We start from the raw sequence: 14,719 nt of genomic DNA, 5'->3' as shown, positions 1-14,719 counted from the left end.
CAGAACTCTCCATTGAAATAACCTGTGCTTCATGCAATACTCAATTAATGCTGAAATAAGAACGTGGACAACATATATTACAAATGAAACTCAACAACACACGACGTATAAATCTAACAGTAAAATTAAGATTCTGACGGTAAAGTTTATGATAATCTCATTTGTATAGTCTACTATAAAGAAGCCACTATGAAATGAATGTATATAAGTATTTATTAAATGTTATTTTAAAGCTATTTTAAAAGCAATAACAGATTCAACATTAAAATTTAGTCAAATTTATTATAATATCCAGTTTTGCTGAGATATTAAGTTTCATCTGGACTGTGTGTGTGTGTAAGCACTCGCACACATTAACATATATATGTGTGTATGTATACACACATATATAGTTATGGTATATTATGTTAAGAACGTAGTAGAGTACAGAATAAAGATCACCCAGCTTCAGATTTACCCTATGCTATCCATTAGTAGTTTTATACGTACTTCCAGGTTTGTACTTGGGCATCTGTCGTGTGTGAATAGGTAATTGAAAACATTGGAGTCAACAAAAAGGGGTATGGTTTATTTTTTAATCGCTGCAATTGTTTTCACGCAACATAGTTCTCCAGGAGTGCAGCTACTTGATTATGTAACTGTTTCCCTGCATAATGAGATCTAGTTGTGTCTCCATTGTCTTCGTAAGTTTTCGATCCTCGGCTTGAAGAACATCCACTCTGTCTGTCGTGTCTGAATTTAGTTGTAGTCACTGAGCGTATCAGTGTGCGTTGTTACTGAAGTGCCGTTGGCAAACTGGTTTGAATATATAGATGTAGTTGGATGGTGTTCCTGGTACTTTTAAAGTATATATACATGTATATATATATAGATAAGAAAGTTGGTTTGTGAAAGCACGTGGTTGAATAGATAGAAAATAGTAAAAAGTGAAAAAACTACAGAAGGCTTAAAGGTTAAAAAATATATATATTTGCATCAATATGTCTGAAGAATATTAAAATTTTTTTTTCCTTACAATGACATAGTTTAGAAGAAAGACCAGGAACTTTAGACTGCAAGAACTAAAAAACACCCTAATTTACAGACATTACCCAGCTCAACTCATAGAGGATGGGATCAGACGTGCAACAGAAATCAACATAGAAACTTTAAGAAAAGTTCAACACAACAACACACCTTCCCCGAAAATACTACCTTACATATCTACATACAACCCCAGAAACAAAGAAGCCTTCACCATCATCACCCAGAATTTACCAATACTTCATAAGGACCCCAAATTAAAGGAAATTCTAAACATACACCAAATTATTAAAAGCTACAAACAACCTAAAAAGATTCTCACAAAGGCAAAATTGTTGGACATGTTGCACAGTTCGATCCACCACATTTTTTTTACTTTTGCATCACTTAGCGGTTCGGCAAAAGAGACCGATAGAATAAGTACTGGGCTTATTATATCGGTCTCTTTTGCCGAACCGCTAAGTGATGCAAAAGTAAAAAAATGTGGTAGATCGAACTGTGCAACATGTCCAACAATTTTGTCTTTGTGAGGATCAGAATTCCTCTTTAAAGAGGGAGAGAATTTCAAGATCAAATCTAAATTTACTTGTGCCTCTGAAAACATAATTTATCTCATAAAATGCTCGGGCTGCCACCAAGACTACGTGGGATCCACGGGACTATCACTCAGACGTAGATGCACACTGCATCGACAACAGATTGCATTCCCAGAATACAGAATGATACCTTTTAGTGAGCACATTGAGAAATGCGCAAAGCAACTACTACTACAATTTTAAATCTTTCCATGTTACCAATGTGCTATCGGATCATCAACACAAATTAGACTAAACAAGGAAACATTCTTCATTGAAAAGTACAAGCCCAGACTTAACCATGCCAACATACTGATACAGAGAAATTCACACCAAGGGAAAGGAAAAAAATTTTAAGCGATTATCTTCCTTACACCGGAAGAAATCACTCATTACCTCCCCTTATTTAGAACTCTTTTAAACATAAACATAACGATAACTCTATTCAACATAAACATAACGTCGTAAGAAATTTGAAAAGCTAAAAGCGAAACCGGTCTTTGTAAGGAAAAAAATTTTAATATTCTTCAGACATATTGACGCAAATATATATATATTTTTAACCTTTAAGCCTTCTGTAGTTTTTTCACTTTTTACTATTTTCTATATATATATATATATATATATATATATATATGTGTGTGTGTGTGTGGTGTGTGTGTGTGTGTGTGTGTGTGTGTGTCTGTGTGTGTGTGTGTGTGTGTGTCTGTGTCTGTGTGTCTGTGTGTGTATACATATGTATATATAAATATACATATGATTAGATGTTTTCAGCGTGCGACAATTAAGTCATTCAAATTCTGGATGTTGTTGAATATATGTATTACAATTTACTGAAGGTTTAGTAAATTGTAATACATATATATGAGAGGGATGGCCATTCTGTGGACAACCCTTATGCTAGAAGTAGATCCGCTATGGTCTTACCACTAAGAAATGTTCTCAAGAAAATTTTGCAAACACCAGAACGTAAGCGAAGCAAGACAAATGATAAGTGTTTGCTAAATTTTCTTGAGAACATTTCTTAGCGGATCTACTTCAAGCATAAGGGTTGTCTACATAATGGTCATCACTCTTATATGTATGTACACACACACACAGACACACACACAGACACACAGACACACAGACACACACACACACACACACACACACACACATATATATATATAATGGTCGCTTGAACTTTGTAAAAGAATCCTTTTATTTATTGATTGTTATTAGCGCTTTCGTTCGTTTCTCGAACTTGTCAATTAGAATTTTGTGAACGAACAGCTTGTTCATTTATATAAAACAGATATTTTTGGGGTTTTATTTAGAAGAGGTGAACATTGTTTTCGTTTATTTTGGGTGAGGTTCCAAAAAGTAGATAGATAGAAAGATAGGTAGGTTGACTGGTTAATAGGTAGATAGATAGTCGGACAGACAGATAGATACATATGTAGGTAGGTAGGTCGATATTGTGTCTACATATATTTGTACCAGTATATGCGTTCTGTGTCTGTGTATCAAATTAACTAATATTTTGTTAATTCCCATTTGGTTGCAATTTAACTAAAATATTCATAGATTTCTATATCAGTCAGTTTCAAAGTTATCGTTTCTTATTATTCAATGTTGTCAATCGTCACTATTCCAACTAGAATTACTAATATATAGCTCAAATCCCGAATTCTGCCCACGGTACTGCGCCGTTTGTAACGATACTGCGCCGTTTGTCTCAGTCTAGCAGAAAACTGATTTAGTATCTTTTTAAAATTCGAATATTAAATATTATACGTATCGAAATAGTTGCTTTGTTTTAATAATAAAAGTTAATTTACAGGAATTCGTAACTCCGTGACTACATTAATCACATGCCATTGATTGCAATAACGGCTAATACAGACTGCCCATCCGGTCATGATAATTAATTTTAATTAACAAAGCGTCTACTGTGATAACACACGTAGCTTTCATAGAATTTAAAAAGCGACTTGTAGCAGATTATTACATGTTTCTATCCTTTTACTCTTACAAAATGTGTAATCATTTTTTCCCCTTGCAGAGCAGTAATTCAGTGATTGCTTTTTTAAATATAAATCAGCCGTGAAAATATATTTCACCAACTTCATTTATTTTTAGTTTGTTTTAACAGGTTCTGGTATAACTATTTTATATGCTGAAATTTATGATTTAAAAGATGACTTTGTATTAAATATATTCTTTTTAAGATTAGATACCGAAATGCTTTTAAAATGTACTTCAAATGACCGGAGGCGGCGGTGGTGTTCTCCAATTTTATTCCTTTTAAAACTTCTATAAAGGCTACATTTAACGATATAACATTTTAACATTGCAAAATTTAAAAAACAATTTATTGCTGATTTTTTTTCTAATCGACTACGTAAATTTTTTTGTTGAACTTAATCATTCCGTTACTGTGTTTAAAGTATGATTAAACAAGTTCGCTGAAATTTTAGATCATCAGAAAATAACATGCTACAAGACTGAATTATGAAAGCGTTTGATGGTACTTTTAAATATAACTTCTATTTAAATATAACTTCTATCTAAATATGACCTCTATTTTTTGTGTATTTTTCACTCAATTTACCACTATTTTGAAGATTTGATTTACCTGCGTATTTCCTAACGTTGCAGTAAAACACATGATTTTAAAGTTGCGCTTTCCAGAATATTCTATTTTCTTCTATGTTTACACAAATACTGAAAGAAACGTCTTTGTAACAAATAAATTATGCACAGTTTATTACTGAATCTGTGAATTGCTTACTGAGAAACTAATGAGTCTTGAGACCGTTTCATATACACATTTTCTGTATGCTGTCTGCAGTCTGAATTAAATTGTCTACAGAAAAATATTAATAAAAATTCCATTAATAAAAATAAATAATTGAATAAACGTGATAAATCGAATTATATATTTGTACTCTCGAGCACATTGGCTAAAGTTGTTTTCTATATGGTTCATGTAAAAATAATTTGTCATATCTTTGAAACGTTTTTATATCTGTTTATGTATATAGATATATATGATTAGGTTGTACGAAAATGTGATTCTGTGACAATATGTATGAGTAAGTAATACAATATATTAGACTAAAATAAGGACATTCCATTACTTTATTTTTAAAAAATAACTTGTGCTTTCATTTGTTTCATTTCTTGTTTTTAAAGACTATTCGGACTTCTAATGTTGAAGATTTTATATTCAAAAATCAATTTTCGTTCTTAGAAAATATACATTTGCCAGTACTAAAACGACTTTCTATTTATAATACATATATCGTATATAAACGGGTAAGGAATACCAATATTTGTAGAATATAATTGTTCGTATTTGATTCCCCACTCTCACTAAAACTTTATCTGTTTGTCTTTCTTCATTGTAAAAGCAATTTCCTTCTGTAATATACATTCCTCAATTCCTCCGAGTTCGACTTTGGCTTTCATCCTTTCGAGATCAATAAATTAAGAACAAGTTGCGTACTGGGGTCGATCTAATCGACTGCCCACCCTCCACCAAAATTTCGGGCCTTGTGCCTAGTTTATTTAGTTCAAGTTTTGCTCAGCTATAGGAAAAATCCATTTAACGCATGATCTTCCTCTTGAAAAGATGTGCTGCTATGCAAAAATTTAGATAACTAGGTGAAAAACCGTACTATGTGGAACATACATAAATGTATTGATTTTTATATATTAAGTTGATTGAATTATTGATAATTCTTTCAATTAATATTTTAGAATGAAGATAAAAGCAACGTTAAATAACTATATCATTAATTAAAATAATTTTCGTCCAATTTAAGTTACATTTCGAATAGTCTTTAAAAACAAAAGATGAAACAAATGAAAACAGAGGTTATTTTTTAAAATAAAGTAATGGAATGTTCTTATTTTAGTCTAATATATCTGTATTACTTACTCATACATATTGTCACAGAATCACATTTTCATACAACCTAATCATATATATCTATATAAATAAACAGATATAAAAACGTTTCAAACATATGACAAATTAATTGTCTTAAAAATATATTTATAATCATATTCTTGTTTCTATTGAGTTGTATATTTTAGAGTTTAACATTCATGATGTCATGACTTCTTCACATTTAGAGTTTTCCAAATTGTTTCTAAGCTTTCTTTTCTCTGAAGTGTATATCTAATATTTATTGCTGTATTGGTTTGTTGTCTAGAAGTGTGTTCGTTTTTCCTTTTTCGAAATCTTAATGAATTCAACAGAAGTATGATTTAATATTAATTGCTCATAAACATGAACAACATTGTGATCAATTAGAATAAAAACGAGGAGCTTAATTTAGTATTTCTTATTAAATTAACTCCCGGTTGGTTTGTTACGCACAATTAAAGGAATGACCGCAAATTAGCTACAACATTACTCAATTTCACCATAAAAATTCCCTTCTGGGCCTACCAAATGTCTGGATCATATGCTCTATAAAAATATATTTAGTATTGTATGATGGTATAAAATTAAAGACGCTTCTTACATATGAAAAGTTCCTTACTATCAGAGCTTAAAGAGCAACACATATGAACCAGCATTTTGCAGTTCTATGCTTGAATTATGCTGAAGGGACTGGGGATTGTTATATGTAATATGCGGCAACTATCGTTTCATATTTATTTGTTGTGATTATATAGATATAATTTTTCTCTGAAAGTTAATTTGCAATGTTTTTCACGTCTGAATAAATAATGCTGTAATTCGAGAGTTCATTTTATTTTATATAACACTGGTCAACAGCCAATTTTCATCAGGGACATTATATGGCGTTTTATATGTAGTTTTGTCCGCAGATTTCAGAAATGTAATCGGTTTCTTTCTATCCGAGACAGTTTTTCTGATGAGATAAGAGAGGTATATAACTCCCATCAGTAGTATCGCTACACGTAAAAGTCTTATACAGGTAAATTCTGACTATGTTAAGGTATTGCAAGAACAGTCCTGCTATATTTTGTCATCTCTGTGGTTCATTTACCACCAAAGCTCAGTAACGTGCCATCACAAGTGAAATTAAGATCTACCAGTTATACTTTGGCTGCACTCTCGGGGAACAACATAAGAGTTGGGCCCCGCATGTTACCTGCTCAGTTTGTTTAACTGGACTAAGGGATTGGCTAAATAAGAGGAAGAGAGTAATGCCGTTTGCAATAACTATATGGAGAGAGCCAAAGGATCATTTCATGGGCTGTTATTTCTGCAACTTTAATGTATGCGGGTTTATTGTAAAGACCAAGCATAAGATTGTGTATCCCAACTTGGAATTAGCAAGAAGACCAGTACCACACAACGATGATGATCTTCCTATTCCAATACCACCAGAAAATGGCCTTCAGATGTCTGACGAAGAAGTATTTCCTGAAGAAAATATTACTGCTGTCGAAGACACCGAAGTGGGTGCAGATTTCACGATTGAAAATGAAGACGTACCACGGAAATTTTCTCAAGGTGAGTTAAATGATTTAACGAGAGACTTGTCATTGTCGAAGGATAAAGCTGAACTATTAGCCTACAAGAAAAGTGTCTGCTTAAGAAAGATGTTTGTATTACTCATTTCAGGAAGAGAAATAGGGGTCTGACTTCATGCTTCTCTGTTGATGGACCACTTTGTTTCAGTAATAACACTGATGAGTTATTTCGCTGTTTGTTCCAAGAGTAAGTTCCAGCTGAATGGCGCATATTCATTGATTCATCTAAGAGAAGCCTCAAGGCAGTAGTACTACACAACGGTAATAAGAAACCATCCATTCCCATGGGACATTCAGTGCACATGAAGGAGTTTTTATGAAAACATGCAAGTACTCCTCAATGCTTTAAAGAATAAAACCTACAGCTGGAAAATATGTGGAGATTCGAAGATGATTGGAATGTTGATGGGAATGCAATCTGCGTTCACCAAATATTATTGCTTTTTATGCCTATGGGAGAGTCGTGCAACTAACAAGCACTATGTGCAATCAGAGTGGCCTTTGTGAAAATCACATGAGCCAGGTGTTTCTAGCGTCCAGAGTAAGCCACTTTTAAACCCAGAAAATATTCTTCTTCCTCCTCTTCACATAAAGCTTGGCCTCATGAAACAATTCGTGAAGACACTTGCCAGGAAAAGCTCGAAAGGTTTTGAATATGTGAAGGCCAAATTTTCAGAAATCACCGAGGCAAAACTGAAGGAGAGCAAGTTTCATAGTTCTGCAGATAAAAGAACTCCTGAAGGTCAACCACTGCTTCACAACACTGGATGGAATTGAGCTTAAAGCCTGTGAAAATTTCCTAGGCAACAAGAGATCTCTAGAATTTGGAAATGGAGTGAAATATCTTCTAGACTTCTACGCTGCAATGGACTGTTGGATGTCAGTAAAAGTCCATTTCCTTGATTCACATCTGGACTCTTTAGCAGAGAACCTTGTAGCAGTGTCTGATGATCCAGGGGAAAGCTTTCATCAAGACATCGCATCGATGGAACAACGATATCAAGGATTTTGGAATGCAGGAATGTTAGCTGGCTACTGTTGGATGGTATACAGGGATGAACCTGAGACTAAACACCATAGAAAGTCCAAAATCCCAAAGATTTTAAGTTGTTATGCATTTGAGTGTATTCTAACTTATCTGTACGTAATCATTTTAATTTTGTACAATAAAAAGACCTTTATATAGACATGCTCTACATATCCTATAAGTGAAAACAGCAGGTGTCATTAACATGAAAATGTGACCTGGTAGAGGTAATCGAACCTCAGATTCGTAATCAGCATCAAAAATTAACCCAGAAAAGTCAATCAGCAACTCTGATGATTAAAAAAGTTTCATTTGTTGACCAGTGTAATTTAAAACATGTTTATTTGCACGATTTAGTTAACTGTAATTTATCCAAAACTATATTAAAATCAAATAATTTTGGAATATTAACGCTCCTGGTTTTGATTTTGAAATCCGAGTTATTTGTCAAAAAAGTAAAAAAGAAAAATTTCAAGAGATTTATAAAACACTTTAAATGTTTTTAAAATTGATACTGGCTTGAAGAAGTAGACATCTTCATGCATGATAAGTATCTTGTTTGTGATTAATACCTATACTTATATGCATTCAATGTGTATAAATTGAAACTACGAAAAGTTGACTATATATCGTATTTCCTGTTACGTAAATCTAAATATTAATTAGTTCTTAATTATTTTATATTTTAGCTTTGCATTCTTGTCTACATTATTGTGTCATGTACTTTTGCTATTCTGAAATATGGCCGTTACACAGAAACAAGAAGAGTAACTAATAAAATTTAGAATATTTCAAATATGGATTTGTATTAACCTCACATAGTCAACAACAGCATATTTGTCTCCTGTGGGAAAATGTCTTTTGAAATGACTCTCCAGCTTTACGTGTAAATGAATATTTTAAAATCATCCTCACCTCTCTAAATGTTTTATTCTCTCCCTAGTCATTTCTCCCCTATACCCCATGACCTAGTTTTCTGTATATATATATATATATATATATATATATATATATATATATATATATATATATATATAACAATTTATAAGTAATGGCAACAGAAAAAATTCCAATGCCAAAATATACCTAAAATCGACACTACGTCAATAATTGACACTACGTTATTGACGTAGTGTCGATTTTCGGCATATTTTGGCATTAGAAATTTTTCTTTTGCCCTTATAAATTGTTTATAAATTTAACCTTTAAAGGTATTTTTTAATATGCTGACCATTGATAGAATTTTCTTCGAAAAATTCTATCCTATATTAGATATATATATATATTATATATATATATATATATATATATATGTACACTGTGCACGTTGGCCCTATTAGTATAAAATCTATATATTTATACTTAAAAATTCATCATCTAAAGATCCCACCTTTTGTTTCCTCTCGTTTTGCATGTATACATATATACATATATATATATATAGTTTGTATTTGTGGACCTCAAAAGGATACGTAACATACTCAGTGAACAATTCAAAAGTGTCTTCACCTGCCCACTGGGACACAAGCAAATAAATAACACGGCTGAGTTCTTTGACATTACAGAGGATAAGAAGAAGGCGGTAGCCATCCATTACGTCTGTATTGAGGAGGTAGATATCATAGTGGTCATAGATGAATTGAGTTGAAGATCCCGATGGTTTCCAGCTATTCTCCCGAAGTCATGTAAGCAGAATTTAATCAAACGACTTCAGATACTTTCCAGATTTCCCTTACAAGTAATAAACTTCTTATAAAACTAAAAGGAGAGGCCCATCTCCCTGATTTTGCATATCAGCAAAGTCATGCAACGAATCGCTAGAAGGAAACTGATAACGTCTCCTGACGAAAATGACCGATTGAATGATTTTCTGCATGGTTTCCGTCCGGGAAGAAGCTGCTTCACACTGTTCTTACTGCACTATGACTAGGTTTTTGAAGCCACTGCTTGATCAATCAAATGTTGATGTGAGGTATCTTGTCTTTGTAATGGCCTATTACAATGTGGGTCATGGCATGATATGTCATAAGCTGCCAGATTTTGGCATAAGTGATATAGAAGGAGAGTGGGTACATCACTTAGCATTCAAGACAATGGTGCCCTCTGTAGGGAACACAAATTCCGAATGAAGTCCCCGATGACACAAAAGTATCACAGGCAATAAAGTACTCTGCTGATGTCACAAGCTTGCAGTAATACCTATGTAATACACAAGTAAGATATACATTATGCTGGTAAATTTCAAGAAGTGCGCTATCAGCTCACACATGAACTACAATTTGCCTTTACAGGACCAAAGGCACTGCAATCTCAGAGTGACAGATCGTGAGAGACTTGGAGATCAGTATGTGTAATGCTTTAGTATGTCATGTGCACATTACCAAGACGGTAACAAATTGTAAACAATTGGCAAGTTGGGGGCTAAAGGCCTTCAAGACAAGAGACGAGTAAGACAATTTGACCCTGTGCAAAACCTTTGTTCTAGTCACCTCGTCCGAACTATTTCCCTTAGCTGTTGTCACAGCATAGAGTCAAACTAACTGCGCACTTTTAAGCGAATCAACGCTACTACACTAAAACGATTGTCACACTGTATCAGATGAATTACAGGAAGATCTTGGAAAGAAAATTACGACTTTGAGCGGAGATTCGAGGGAGATAACATTTTACATGTGGAAAAGTTAGTGCTGTTACATAACTTTGGTTTCAAAGGTTATACAAATGCCCATTCTGGACATCTTTGCATAATAGAAAAGGCACCATCCAATTCATCTAAAGTGAGGATCGGGAATTTCAATAGCTTGGGGATCAATGGTCCACAGATCTTCAAAATTCTTTCAAAAGAATTAAGAAACCTACAGAGTATAGGTGTTTTCTAGAGGGAATTTGACGCTCTCCCATCTACGACACCGGATGAGTCAACGTCCCGGTATAAGGAACAGAAAAGGATGGCAGAGTCGAATTTCCGAACACATCAAATTAACCAACAATCTGGAAGAAAGCATATACAAGAGAGATGATATGGAGTCTTACCACACAGAAAAAATTAAAAAGATAAGAGCTTTTAAGACGGTTTCAAATGCTGGTTAACCACAACAGTCCATCCTATTTAACAACTTAGTTCTCTTGTTCTATTGAAGGTCGCCTGAGGCTGCTTAGTAAGTTGCCATTATATAAAGCAGGCTATGTAAGATATCATGTTCGTCTCTTAGTCTTGGAGATGATACGTAAATAGCAACTAGCTGAAACACTAAATAATCCGTAATTTAATAAGTTGTTAACATCTCTACTTCGTATAGAATAACTCTTGCATCTGTGTCTCCTTTCATTTCGCTTACGTAAACCATTGCCATAGCTCAAGATCTTTAAACAGTTCTCGGAGCGCTTTGAAAAGAATTCTATCAATCTCGTACTAATTAAGTTGTATTTTGACTTGCTTGTATGTATTGAAACCCTATGAATGTGCGTCTATGTGTGTTTGTGTGTTTGTGAGTGCACGTGTTGAGAGAATGAGATAGAGGAAGACAGAGAAAGACAAAGTAAGCTGCAGCAGAAAGCGTTGAAGCTACCATCTGATTGCGTAAAATCTTTAAATGAAGACCTAATTTCTCTTGATTAAGTAAAAATAAATATTGCACGAAATATATTAAGTATTGCTTTGTAGTTCTGGCAACATTACACACGTACAACCCCACCCCATACACACACATACACATACGCGTGCACACGCACGCACGCACATACACGCACAGATTTTTTTGTCTTTTACTTATCTCATTCATCAGGCTGCGGCTATGCTGGGGCAACGCCTCGAAGAATGTTTTGTCAAACAAATCGACGCCAGTACTTATTTTAAGTGTGGTATTTATTCTATCGTTTTTTGGGGGATATAAAGGCACTAAGTTTCGGGGATATAAAGGCGTCAACACCAGCAGTGGTGGGAGACAAACAGGGATAAACGCATGCACATAAAGGCACACGAGCACACACGATTACATAAATACAAACACGCACATAAACTCACACACAGACACAAACAGACTCACACATGTGTCGGGCTTTTTTCAGTTTCTGTCTACATATTCCACTTGCAAGGTTTTGGTCGCCCCGAAGCTATAGTGGAGGACACAGTGGGATTGAAACCGGAACAATGTGGTTGGAAACAAGCTTCTTACCACGCAGCCACACCTATCCCCCATCTCTCTCTCTAGACACACACACACACACACACATATGAACACAGGGAAAGAGGGAAAACAGGTTAGAGAAAGGGATTTATACACATACAACACATGTATATATAGAATGGGTATAACAGGTAAATTGGAACAAATTTCAAAAGAGTATATTTCTACTTATATAGATTTTATTGGTGCTTAAATTTTAAATATTGCCAGCTTGAATAATCACTTGTGGTATTTTGTATTTCAGATTGAACAATCTATTAATAAAGAATTAGACCGTAGAAGAGTAACTGCCGAATTATTCCGAGCCGGCAAAAGTGTTGGGAAGATTATTAGAGCCACAAAGTATGCCAAATCTATTGTTTTTAGAGTTGTAGCCAATTTGAAATAAAATCAGGATGTTCAGAGAAAGCCTCACAGTACATCTAGTGACCAATAATGCACAATTCGCTTCTTAACAGGACTTGAAAGATAGATTGAGTCAAACCCATCAAAATCGGTTGCGAAGTTGGCTCAAGATCGAGATATCAGTAAAACGACTATTTCTAGGGATGTGGGACAAGACCTCCATGTGAAATCGTACTTGAGTGACACTGTAACGTCCTAACTGTCTGCTCCAAAGCCATTCGAGCTGAAAGAAGTCCCAAACTTCTTAGCCATCTGAAACATCTTGGCGGAGATGTTCGCAACTTCGTAGATTGAAAGTTCATGGTAGAAGTTCAAATCGTCAAAACTCATGAGTAATAACGTATGAACCTTTCCAAGGTCCTTCAGCTATGCATAGCAAGAATCCGGCTTCTATTAGGGTCTTTGGAGCTTTACAAGTGATGGGTAATTGATGCCTTTGAATTTTATTAAAACAGTTCTTCAAATCAAAATAGGAGAGTATATGAAAATCTTAGAAGTTTTTTTGCTTTGGATTGGGCAGATTTATGGATGCCAATTGAGTCATGTTTGTACAGAACTCTGCGCCCGCCTATTCCTCAGAAAAAAGTGCAAGATATTTTGAAGAAGGATTTGACCAAGTTTATTCTTAAATGTATCAGTCCATCTAGCTCGCCAGATTTGGATCTTTGTGAGTTTTGGTTATGGGGTGCAGCTGAAGCAATGTCCAACGCAACTTCTCACAACTGTGTGTTTTCACTGAAGCATTCGATCAAGCGAGAATTCGGTAAAATGAAAAAGGAAGAAATAGTTAAGACACGAGCATCATTTCGTAAACGGATTGAATTGGTAAAGAAAGCAAATGACGGTCACATTGAACAAATTGCTAAACTCTCCACAATAAATTGGTATAAACATAAAACTTGTAGTGTTTTTGAGTTTTCTAAATTATACCAAGATTTAATTTAATTTACCTGTTACAGCCCATATATATATATATATATATATATATATATATATATATATATATATATATATATGTATATATATATGTGCATGTATATATATATATATATATACACACACACACACACACACTTGCCCAAGGTGCTACGTATTGGGATTGAATCCGGAACCATGTGGTTGGGAAGCAAGCTTCTTATTACACAACCATGCCTGCGCCTATAAAACATATGACTGTGAATCATCCCTAACCAAAATAGTTAGTTGTAAAATCTCATTAAGAGATAAGAGTAGTAATTATACTAACAAGTAAAGTTAATCGCTACATCAAAGTGGTTGTTCCATATTACTACTTGTTTAACCCCAAGAAGGTTGTCCGCCAGTTGGTCATTGGTGTAGCACTGCACCATGAACATATATTGCCAGCAGGGGAGCGAACCCCTGCTGTCCCCCAGCAAACGACAAGATTGCGACCAAGGATCACAGGTTAAACTAGTAGTAACATGGAAACCCACATTGATGTGGCGATTAACTTTACTTGCTTTATATATATATATATATATATATATATATATATATATTACGATTAAGAGAGAGGGAGAGAGATTGAGGGGAAGAGAAGGAGAGAGAGAGAGCATGAGAGAGAGACCGAAAGAGAGAGGAAGTGAGAAACAGGGAAAATGACATGTATTAGAAGCCACAAAACTATCGTTAGATTACAATCATAATTTTCATGTTTCTATTTCGAGTTATGTAGGGACATAATATGATTACAGAATTTCTAATAGATATATAAATTAATGTTAGTTATATTGTCATCTCCATTTCTCTCTGTCGCTCTCTCTCTTTCTCCCTCTCTCTCAGTCATTCTTCCTCTCCCTGTTATTTCGTTTCTTTTACATATGATTTTATTTTACCTCGTCGGTCTTACCTACCTACTTACATATTTAGCTTTCTAATTTCTAGCTAATTTCTTTTCATCCTAACTCACTCACTCTCTCACTTCGAAACAGCAGACCAAGATCCATCCATCCATCCATCCATCTAGCAAGCTAGCTATC

The 14,719-nt window shown here is 34.3% G+C and overlaps 1 long non-coding RNA gene across 1 annotated transcript in view; it reads right to left on the bottom strand.

Moving 5' to 3' along the window:
- Positions 1-14,024, bottom strand: part of LOC118762355 — a 20,071-nt gene extending 6,047 nt beyond the window's left edge. Inside the window, exons 1-3 of the long non-coding RNA XR_004998102.1 lie at positions 13,911-14,024; positions 12,872-12,876; positions 7,100-7,105 (exon numbers count right to left, since the gene is read on the bottom strand). This is a non-coding gene — a long non-coding RNA (uncharacterized LOC118762355). The remainder of the gene's footprint in view (positions 1-7,099; positions 7,106-12,871; positions 12,877-13,910) is intronic.
- Positions 14,025-14,719: the final 695 nt, after the last annotated feature.

This window comes from Octopus sinensis, linkage group LG2, assembly GCF_006345805.1.
Source record: "Octopus sinensis linkage group LG2, ASM634580v1, whole genome shotgun sequence".
Taxonomy (NCBI): domain Eukaryota; kingdom Metazoa; phylum Mollusca; class Cephalopoda; order Octopoda; family Octopodidae; genus Octopus; species Octopus sinensis.
Note: the sequence above shows the minus strand (reverse complement) of the source record. Positions and strands in the feature narration are given on the sequence as shown.